Source organism: Bison bison, unplaced genomic scaffold, assembly GCF_000754665.1.
Source record: "Bison bison bison isolate TAMUID 2011002044 unplaced genomic scaffold, Bison_UMD1.0 scf7180017864260, whole genome shotgun sequence".
NCBI classification, from domain to species: Eukaryota; Metazoa; Chordata; class Mammalia; order Artiodactyla; family Bovidae; genus Bison; species Bison bison.
In genome coordinates this window covers 1,430,800-1,439,790 of record NW_011494832.1, presented here as the reverse complement: position 1 = coordinate 1,439,790, position 8,991 = coordinate 1,430,800, and the positions used below count along the sequence as shown (strand labels likewise).

At 44.4% G+C, this 8,991-nt stretch overlaps 1 protein-coding gene across 3 annotated transcripts in view; it reads right to left on the bottom strand.

Moving 5' to 3' along the window:
* Window positions 1–8,991, bottom strand: part of PHTF2 (putative homeodomain transcription factor 2) — a 150,920-nt gene that overhangs the window by 10,353 nt on the left and 131,576 nt on the right. For all 3 annotated transcript variants that reach the window (XM_010848099.1, XM_010848098.1, XM_010848100.1), the window contains one exon: window positions 4–2,799. The gene's annotated coding sequence lies outside the window, so the exon portion shown is untranslated. The remainder of the gene's footprint in view (window positions 1–3; window positions 2,800–8,991) is intronic.

Here is an 8,991-nt window from a genome sequence, read left to right as displayed (position 1 = left end):
GGCAGAAAATAAACATGAAGATGCCAAGGTGGGGACTGGGTGGACCAATAAGCACATCCCTCCTCTAAAGCTGTCATCTGTCACTGTGGAACTGTCTTTCAGTTCCTCATGAGAAGGGTTAGGGGGGTGGGGGGGAGAGAAGAAAACAAAAAAGAAATCAGCTTTTTATATGAAATTTATGGTTTTTAAAGTTTGACAAGTTTAATTCACATTTTTAAGAAACACTGAACAAGAAGATTCGTATCTTCTACCACAACTAACCACCTGCAGACCGAGTCTGGCCCACAGCCTACCAATCTGCAGCCTCTGTCTTGGAACAACAGCAAGGCTTTCAGCAGAGAACCCCTTGCTTTCATCAGGATCTGATTCCCCTTCCAAGCAGTGGATCATACACACCCCACACCTGGTGAAGTGTGTGGCTGCTGGGGGCTACACGTGCCTGGCATAGCTTCAAGTGTGTACTCCAAGTGCAAGGCACTCTGCCAGACACCTGACCACTGTTCGTACAGTACAGGTGGGTTTGCTGTGAAGCTGGAGGAACTGAAGCGTGCATGAGCCCTCAAGCTCATGTGGAATTTTACATTTTCTTTCTTATTGAGTCTCTCCCAAACTGTGTAAGCTTGGGGCTCCCCCAGAATGAATCTGACCCTGCCCAACTGATATTATTTTTCAGGCCAAACTCACTGCAAAATCAAGTGACCTAACTGCTGAAGAAGTTGGACTAACAAGATTTCTTTTTCAGATAATCATAGCACCAGACGGGATGCCTACAAAATCTCCAGAGTGCTTTCCAAGTCTTAACACAGTAAGGGCACTATGTCCAATGATAGTGCATGATTCTGCATCATGTCAAGTTTATTTAGGGCACCAATTAAATGTGTAGAGATGATGGTTATGCTTACTGGTGGTAATAGCAGCTGCAGTGTGTAAACATTTGGGAATAAATGATGGAGCAACAATCTCGAATTACACTGACCTCTTGCTGGGCCACACTGGTGGCATATCACCCCGGCAGCACAGCGATCCAGGAAAGCTGAAGTCTGTCCACCGCCCGGGGGGAGGGTTGCTGGCAACCGCAGATGAGGGCCACATCTGTTTTAAAAGATTCTGAGAGTTTCGTTGGATCTTTTCTTCTGATGTAAAGGTGTCTTGGAAAATGAGTTCACCTGGAAATCTTGTGAAGCAACAAAGTGACCTTTCTTCATTAAGTGGAAGGTAAATTTTCTAAAACCCTCACAAGGTGTATCTGTGTGAAAGAAGATGTGATCTCCACTGTGCCTTCCTCCTGGGTCAAATGCCTTCACGCCAAGAACACACAGTCCCTGGGGGTCACACAGAGACTTTCCAGGGTGCACACAGGCAGAGACCTATCTTACCTGGAATCCACTTCCAGAACTTCATCTTCCAATTTTATGCATTTCAAGGCCTGTGGTTTGCCCACTGCCCATTCCCACCTGCCCTACACAAGGACCCTTCACATTATGGAAGACGGACTTATCACACAACCTAAATTTGACTCTGTTCATCCCCCTAAAGTGTAAAACCTCTAGGGCATTAAAGTGACAACTGGAGAAGGCAGCCTTGGGGAGTCAGGAGAGCAAAGCAGAGAGCATCACTTACATGGGCAATGCCTTCCTTCAATTCAAGAGCCCCGGAGGGTTCCTATCTAAGAATCAGCACCCACGTTTATCTAAATTTTAAAATAAAGTCAGACTTTTTTTCTGATTGAATGTGTGGTTTGGCTGTTTGTCTGACTTGACCACAAGGACTAGCTTAGCCAGTTAGATTATATAGCAGGTATTTTCCATAAGTTAAATGAGTCAAATCTGCAACTACAAGGTTTAAATAAGATACATTTAAAGCATATATACAAAAATATATCCTTGGCAATATTTAAATTTGTGAAAAAAACATAGATGTCAACTTAAAAATGAAATCGGATCTAGAATTTTTATAAAATTATTTTACGGGCTACGTGAAACAAAAGGAGCATGAATTAAACCTACTTAACTCAGCTTAACAAACATCTTTGAATAGTGTTGAGTACCTACTAACTATAAAGCATTACAGATGCGTAGAACGCAGCCCCTGTTCTCAAGCTGCCTATAATCTGGTTAGAAGATCAAGACAGTTAACACAGTGGGAATGTCTGTTTCTACAGAATGCAGAAATGGGTGGAGGCAGTTAGAAGTGACCCTGGACAAGGGGTGTATTAGTGGGCTTTGGAGGATGGGTAGGATTTCAAAAGGTAAGGGAGGGATAAGGCATAGAACAGCATGAGGGAAGTCAGAGTTAAGAAAGTTGGAGGTATGTTAGAGAAACAATGTATTGTTTATTTTGACTGAGACTGACAGAGACAGACAGGCAGAAGAATAACAGACGTAGGGGCAAGCAGATCACAAATGCTATTACGAGCAGTCGAGCGTCATTAGAGCTTTCTGAGAAAAGGTGAACTCAGCACTCAGCTCTGGGAGGAGGCCCTGGCAGCCCTGTCCAGGTGCAGTGGAGACAGGAGATGCGCTGGCAGGCACTGAAATCCTCCAGGTAAGAAATAAGGAGACCTGAGTACCTGTTAAGGGTGCCAAGAAATAGCCAGGGACTCTGACTCGAGCACAGAGTACATATACAATGACACATACACATTTTTAAGTTGTTGCTCTTACCAGCTGAGAGACATGTAATGGTTTGCAGTGGTGCTCCGGAATTCTCATTCAGCAGATGTTTATCAGTGTCAGTCATGTGGCAGGTACTGTGCAGAGGGCTGAGACTACAACTTTAAACCAGACAGGCACGACCCACCTGTCAGAGATGTGCAGGCTTTACATATCAGGAAGCTAATTCCACAACTAGTTATGTTACTTGCAGTTGTAATAAGAGCTTCAAAGGAGAAGTGAAGGAGCCAGAGTGGGCAAGCAGGAGGCCTCATTAGGCCAGGAGGGGTATACCCAGGGCTTCTCCTAAGAAAACAGCCGGGGACTGGTTCAATGTGTGCAGAGTCACAACAGGAACAGCGTGAGGGGGTCCAGGCCTCGGGGAGCAAGGTGACAACTTCCCCCAGTTTGACAGGATGGTCTTGGTTTCGAAACTGTTGAGTGGGCATCCAAGCAACACCCTCCCCACCTCGAGTCATGGGCAAACTGGAGCAGTTCGGCCACCTGAGAAGAAAAGGGCCTGGGGGCCAAGCTCCAAATCTGAGACCTGATGGCAGCCCGTCACCTGAGGGCAGAGGATATCAAAAACTGGCCTGTAGAAGGCTGGGGGGCCGTGGGGTAGATTTCACAGGCCTAACAGGCCCCGGCCAGGATGTGGGCCTCCACACCAGGCAGCAGCAGGCACTGACGGGTTTCACTGGAAGGATGACCTGACATGACGTGGGTCCCCCTACAGAACCCGGAGCTGGGGTGGGGCCCACCTTTATGCTTCCTGCCTCTCTTCCTTCCACTCCATCCTCTGCTGGAGGCTGCAGCCCTCACAGGCTGCTGACCCGGAACTCAGCCTCTCCCAGCCCCCAGTTGTGTTTCAACTCTTCCAAGAGCTTTCCTGGACAGGTATCTAATCAGTACACAGATTCACATTCTTATAATCTGCTCTCTTCTCCATCATCAAGGTATGAAAATTCACCTTCAATTTCTACAATTAATCTTCATGGTACCTAACACACAATAGGCGCTTGGTGAGTATTTAAACATCAGATAATTTAAAAAAAAAAAAAAAAACTGGTCTCATGTCTAAATCCACTATAGTTTCCCTTGAATAAAAATGGTTTGTAACATGGTAAGTGACCCTGACTAGTCAAAGTGGACAGTTTGCAATTCTTCTCAGGTTTGCTGCTATTTCTACACAATTCTGACAGAAGGGCTTGATGTTATCTGAATACCAGATGGGACGAAGGCTAGCTTCTGCCACCACCCAGGTGCTTTATCCAAAACCAGTATTATTTTCCCTTGACTTCCTCCTGTTCCTGCTCAGGCCCAGCTCTGTCCCAAAGCCAGCAGGCCTTGAGAAGACCCAGCTCTGGCTTTATTTCAGGAAGGTAAGGTCAGGACCATACCAACAGTGACAGGGCAGGCCTTCTTGTTCCAGCCTTTCTTCCTCAGAACCTGGGGAGAGATTTCCCACTAGCATCCTTGGCTGATTTCTAGCATGCTGGATCCAGCTGGTCAAGGTACCTCAGATGAACTTGGCCTCCCCACTGTGAATGTTCACTGCAAGGAGGCAAAAGGCTCCTGTGGCTTTTGACCTTGGAGCAGGTCTGGACTCCCTCTGCCTCTCTGCTCCAACTGCAACTCTTCCCAATAGCACACACACTCCGATACCACACACATCAGTATCCCATCTGCCTCCCTGCCCAGGCTTCTGTCACTGGGGTCAAGCAGCCTTTGAGTGACCACACTTTTGGCTGGGCTCCTCCAGCCAACCTCTGCCCTGCAACCTGCACCAGGGCCCTGGCACTCACCCGCTGGTCCCTTGCTTAAGAGACTCTACCTCAATTCCCTGCACTGAGACTTCTCAGGGTCAAAGACCCTCATGGTCTGCTCTCCACTAACCTCCCCGCCAGATGAGGCAGATCATTCACAACCCATCCCAAACATTTTCACTCTCTGTTTTTAATCCAAGTCAACAAATATAAAACCCAGATTTTTTTTTCCCCTTAACCACTATTGTCAATGAGCTAATGGATAAGGCTTTGGCAGGTTTTAAAATGGGCTTCCCTTGTGACTCAGCAGTAAATAATCTGCCTGCAATGCACGAGGCACAGGAGATGCGGGGTCGATCCCTGGGTCAGGAAGATCCCCTAAATGGCAACCAGTATTTTCCAGTATTGCTTGGAAAATTCCATGGACAGAGGAGCCTGGCAGGCTAGAGTCCATAGGGGTTGCAAAGAGTTGGACGTGACTGAGCATGCAGACACGCCCATACCTTTCTGCAAAGGCTTATTTCTCACTCAGGTAACAGATCAGGAGTTGCTGAGTAAAGGAGATTTTTCCTACTTAAGTGATTCAGAGACAGGTTCCTTTCATTTTATGGCTCCACTACAGAATAAAGGTCTAAGCACTAACAGCACTGCCATCTCCTGGAAACTTGTTAAAAATGCAAGATCTCAGACCCTGCCCTGGACCTACTGCACCTGCCCTGTGCTTTAAGATCTCCAGATACAGGTGACTCAAACACTCAGAAGTTTCAGAAGTCCTGCTCCAGAACCTCAGAGCCCTCTATATCCAGATAGCTGAAGGGGACAGAGGGCTTGCAAGTGAGCATTTCATTAAAAATCCCAGCCTGCAAATGACAGGTCACTCCCATTCCCAATCCATTGGTCAGAACTAGTCACATGGGTACACTCGACACAAAGGACTGTGGGAAATGTAGTTCCTGACTGGACAGCTATCAGGCAGCTACCACGCCACACTATGGAACTAGGAGGACGGATTTTGGTAGACAGACATTTCTGACTCAGAGTACTTTTTGTATTTTTTTCCAAGAGTAGAAAGCAATGTCTTCCTCTCTCCTAGAAACTGTCTTGGAATAAAGTGACAGGGGAATTTCCCCAGCTTTCTTTTGGGTTTTTTTAATGGATTTTTGTGGTAAGAATACTTAGATCTACTTCCAACAAGTTTTAAGTAAACAATTCTGTATCATTAACTACAGTCACCATGCAGCCTCCAATGTGAAGGTGGCCCAGCCTGGTATTAAGTGGACCAATGTACTGAACAAGAAGATGTCCCCGCAAGGCTTCGTGTCTGTGAGAGTCTGTGAGCACACGTGGTTTACACCAGTGCTGCTTCCCTCCTCACCCTTAGCTCAGAGGGCAGCCCTGAGTGACCTTATCTTCTGAACACATCTAAGGTATCCAAGCAGGGGTCAGCAAACTTTTCCTATCAAGTGTCACATAATAAATATTATGAACTATGTAGGCCATTCTGTGACAGCTGCAATCACTAAGCTCTGCCATTCTAGCATAAAAGCAGCACAGACAAAATGTAAACTAATTCACGTTATGTAAACAGTATGGAGAACTGACTATAGTTCATGTTACAAACTTAACTGAGTATTTATTAAGCTACTTAATGCCTCTTGTCCAAAGTGTAAACTCTGTGAGGACAGGAACCATTTCTATCTCCTTCCTTATTATAATCCTTGAACACAGCACCATAAATGTCACATTTAAATGAAAGAATGAATAACTAAATGAATGTCATACATGGGGAAATTTTCAGATTGGAACAGATGTAGCAAATGCTCTGAGGTCCATCCTGGCCAAGGGCACTGCCCAGTCAGGGCTGCCATGCACCACAGGATCAGCATAAGGCCAGAGAAAGTCATCAGCAAGGTCATTAATCTTTGGCAATCTGGCCCAGAAGGGCCCTCCCAGAACAGGCTAGCCTGAGGCTTTCACCTTCTTGTCCAACACATCAGACCGTTCAGCACCAGGATGAACCACCCTCACAAAGGAAGCAAGGATTGCTGCTAATAGTGCATTGTCCACTTGAAATCTGCCAGGAGAAGATCTTAAGCATGCTCTCACCATGACATCTCCTTAGTGAGCAGGTGACCAAAGGGAAAGAAACACTGCTCTGACAACAAACACCAGGCCCCGCACCAGGGCACACACGACATGAGTGTGCAAGAGAGAAACAAGCAGAACCCTTGAGAGTTCTCAAGAGAACCATGAGAGCCATGGAGAACCATGGAGCTACAGTAATCAAGACTGTGAGGTCCTGGCAAATATACGCAGATCAATGGAACAGATAAGAGCTCATAAACACAACCATACATAACCTAAAAGGCAATTCAAAGAAGACAGAATAGTCTTTTCAAGAAATATATATATGTTCCTTGATGCAGGCCTCACACTGCACAGAATTTAACTCAAAATAGATCACAGACCTAAATGTAAAACCTTAAATCTGATAACTGGACATAAGTAAAAATTGGAAACATCTGCTATTCAAAAGACCCTATTTTTTAAAAAAAATGGGAAAAAAGAGAGTCAAAGACTGGTAGAAAATATCTGAAAAACAAAAATTTGATAAAGAAATTATATCCTAAATACATTTTTAAAAATTCTGAAAATTCAATAGCAATTCATCAAAGGCATGAAATATTTGTAAAGACATTTCATCAAAGAAGATATATAGAAGGCAAATAATTACATAAAAATAATGCCCAGCGTTATTAGTCACTAGGGAAATGCTACTTACAACCACAAGGAGACATCACTACATACCAACTAAAATGACTCAAATTTTAAAAGTGACATGCATTGGTAGTGGGAGTGCAAAACGAGACAACCACTTTGGAGAACAGTATGATAGTTTCTTATACAGTTAAAATGTGCTTGCCATCTGACTCTGAAATCCCACTCTGAGGCAACTATCCAAGTGAAATGAAAATCTGTGTTCACACAAAAGCTAGTATGTGAATCTGAATAGTAGCTTTATTTCTTATTCATATAAAATTGGAAACAACCTGAAAGTGCCTAAACTTGTGACTGGATAAACACACGGAGGCACACGCACACACTGGACTGCTGCTCAGCAAAAAGGAGACTAGGGCATTCCCTAGCGGTCCAGTGATTAGCGCTCTGTACGTCCACTGCAGGGGGCATTCTGCATGCTCCAACGGAGACCGAAGATCCCGCCTGCTGCAACCAGGACCCAGTGCAACCAAACGAATACACATCTATAGCACAGGCTACATGATATATAGTTTCATTTACATGACGCCCTATAGACATAACTCTGAAGACAAAGCTAAAAGGCCAGAAAAGACAACAGTGGTGCCAAGGACTGCAGGTGAGGGCCATGCTGACCACAAAGGGGTCCCAGTGCACTCTGAGTGGGGAAACTGGTCTACATCTAGACGGTGACAGTCACGTGACTACACGTGTTTGTCAAAACTCACAGAACTATGTAGTCCATATCCTCAGGTTCCACATCCACAAATTCAACCAACCTCAGATCTCAGATTCAGGGGAAAATTTTTTTGACAAAGTTCTAAAACAACAAAACTTAAATTTGCAGCATCCCAGCAACTATTTACACAGTATTTACACTGTATTAGGTATTATAGGAAATCAGAGATGGTTAAAGTACATAAGAGGATTTGCGTAGATTATATGTAAATATAAGGAACCTCAGCATCCATGGATTTTGTTCTCTGCAGGCACGGTGTTCCTGTGGATCCTAAAAAAGGTGAATTTTACTGTATGTAAATTCAAAAAATTATATATGAATAGGATTTGTATTTAGACTTTTAGAAAGAAAATTAATCACTTATGAACCTGAATAAAATTCTACGACTGCAAATAAAACAAGTCAGACTCTCACTCTTCGGCTCACACTCAGCACCCACCACCCAATCTCCACATGCACACCTACCTGATTTCACTTCCTTTCACTCTCCCTGTCGCTTCACTCCAGCTACACTGGGTCCCTTGTTCTTCCTGAAATAATTTCTTTTTCCTTTGCTCACGATGCTCTTCCTCTTGTTTTCTGCATGCCTTCCTCCCTCACTTCCCTCGGGGCCTTAGCACAAATGTCACATTCAGAGACCTCTTTCCTGATCTCTCCTTCTCTCTCTCTCAGTACTCCTCCTCCTTACTCTGTTTTATTTGTCTCCATAGCACTTCTCAGGCACCTTTTTTGCTTATTTGCATAAGAATATAAGCTTTATCTGCTGTCATCACTTTAGTCTCCTAGAACAGTTTCTGAAACATACTAAAGTGAAACAAAGTGTTAGTCGCTCAGTCATGTCCAACTCTTTGCGACCCCATGGACTGTAGCCCGCCAGGCTCCTCTGTCCATGGGATTCTGCAGGCAAGAATACTGGAGTGGACTGCCATTCCCTTCTCCAGGGGATCTTCAAATGCTCCATAAATACCTGAGTTTTTTGTTTCTTGAAAGAAGCTTCTTTTTTTGAGGTATACTTGACATATAGTATTAAATTAGTTTTGGATGTTATAAACACTTGCTAAATGAACAAATAAATGAA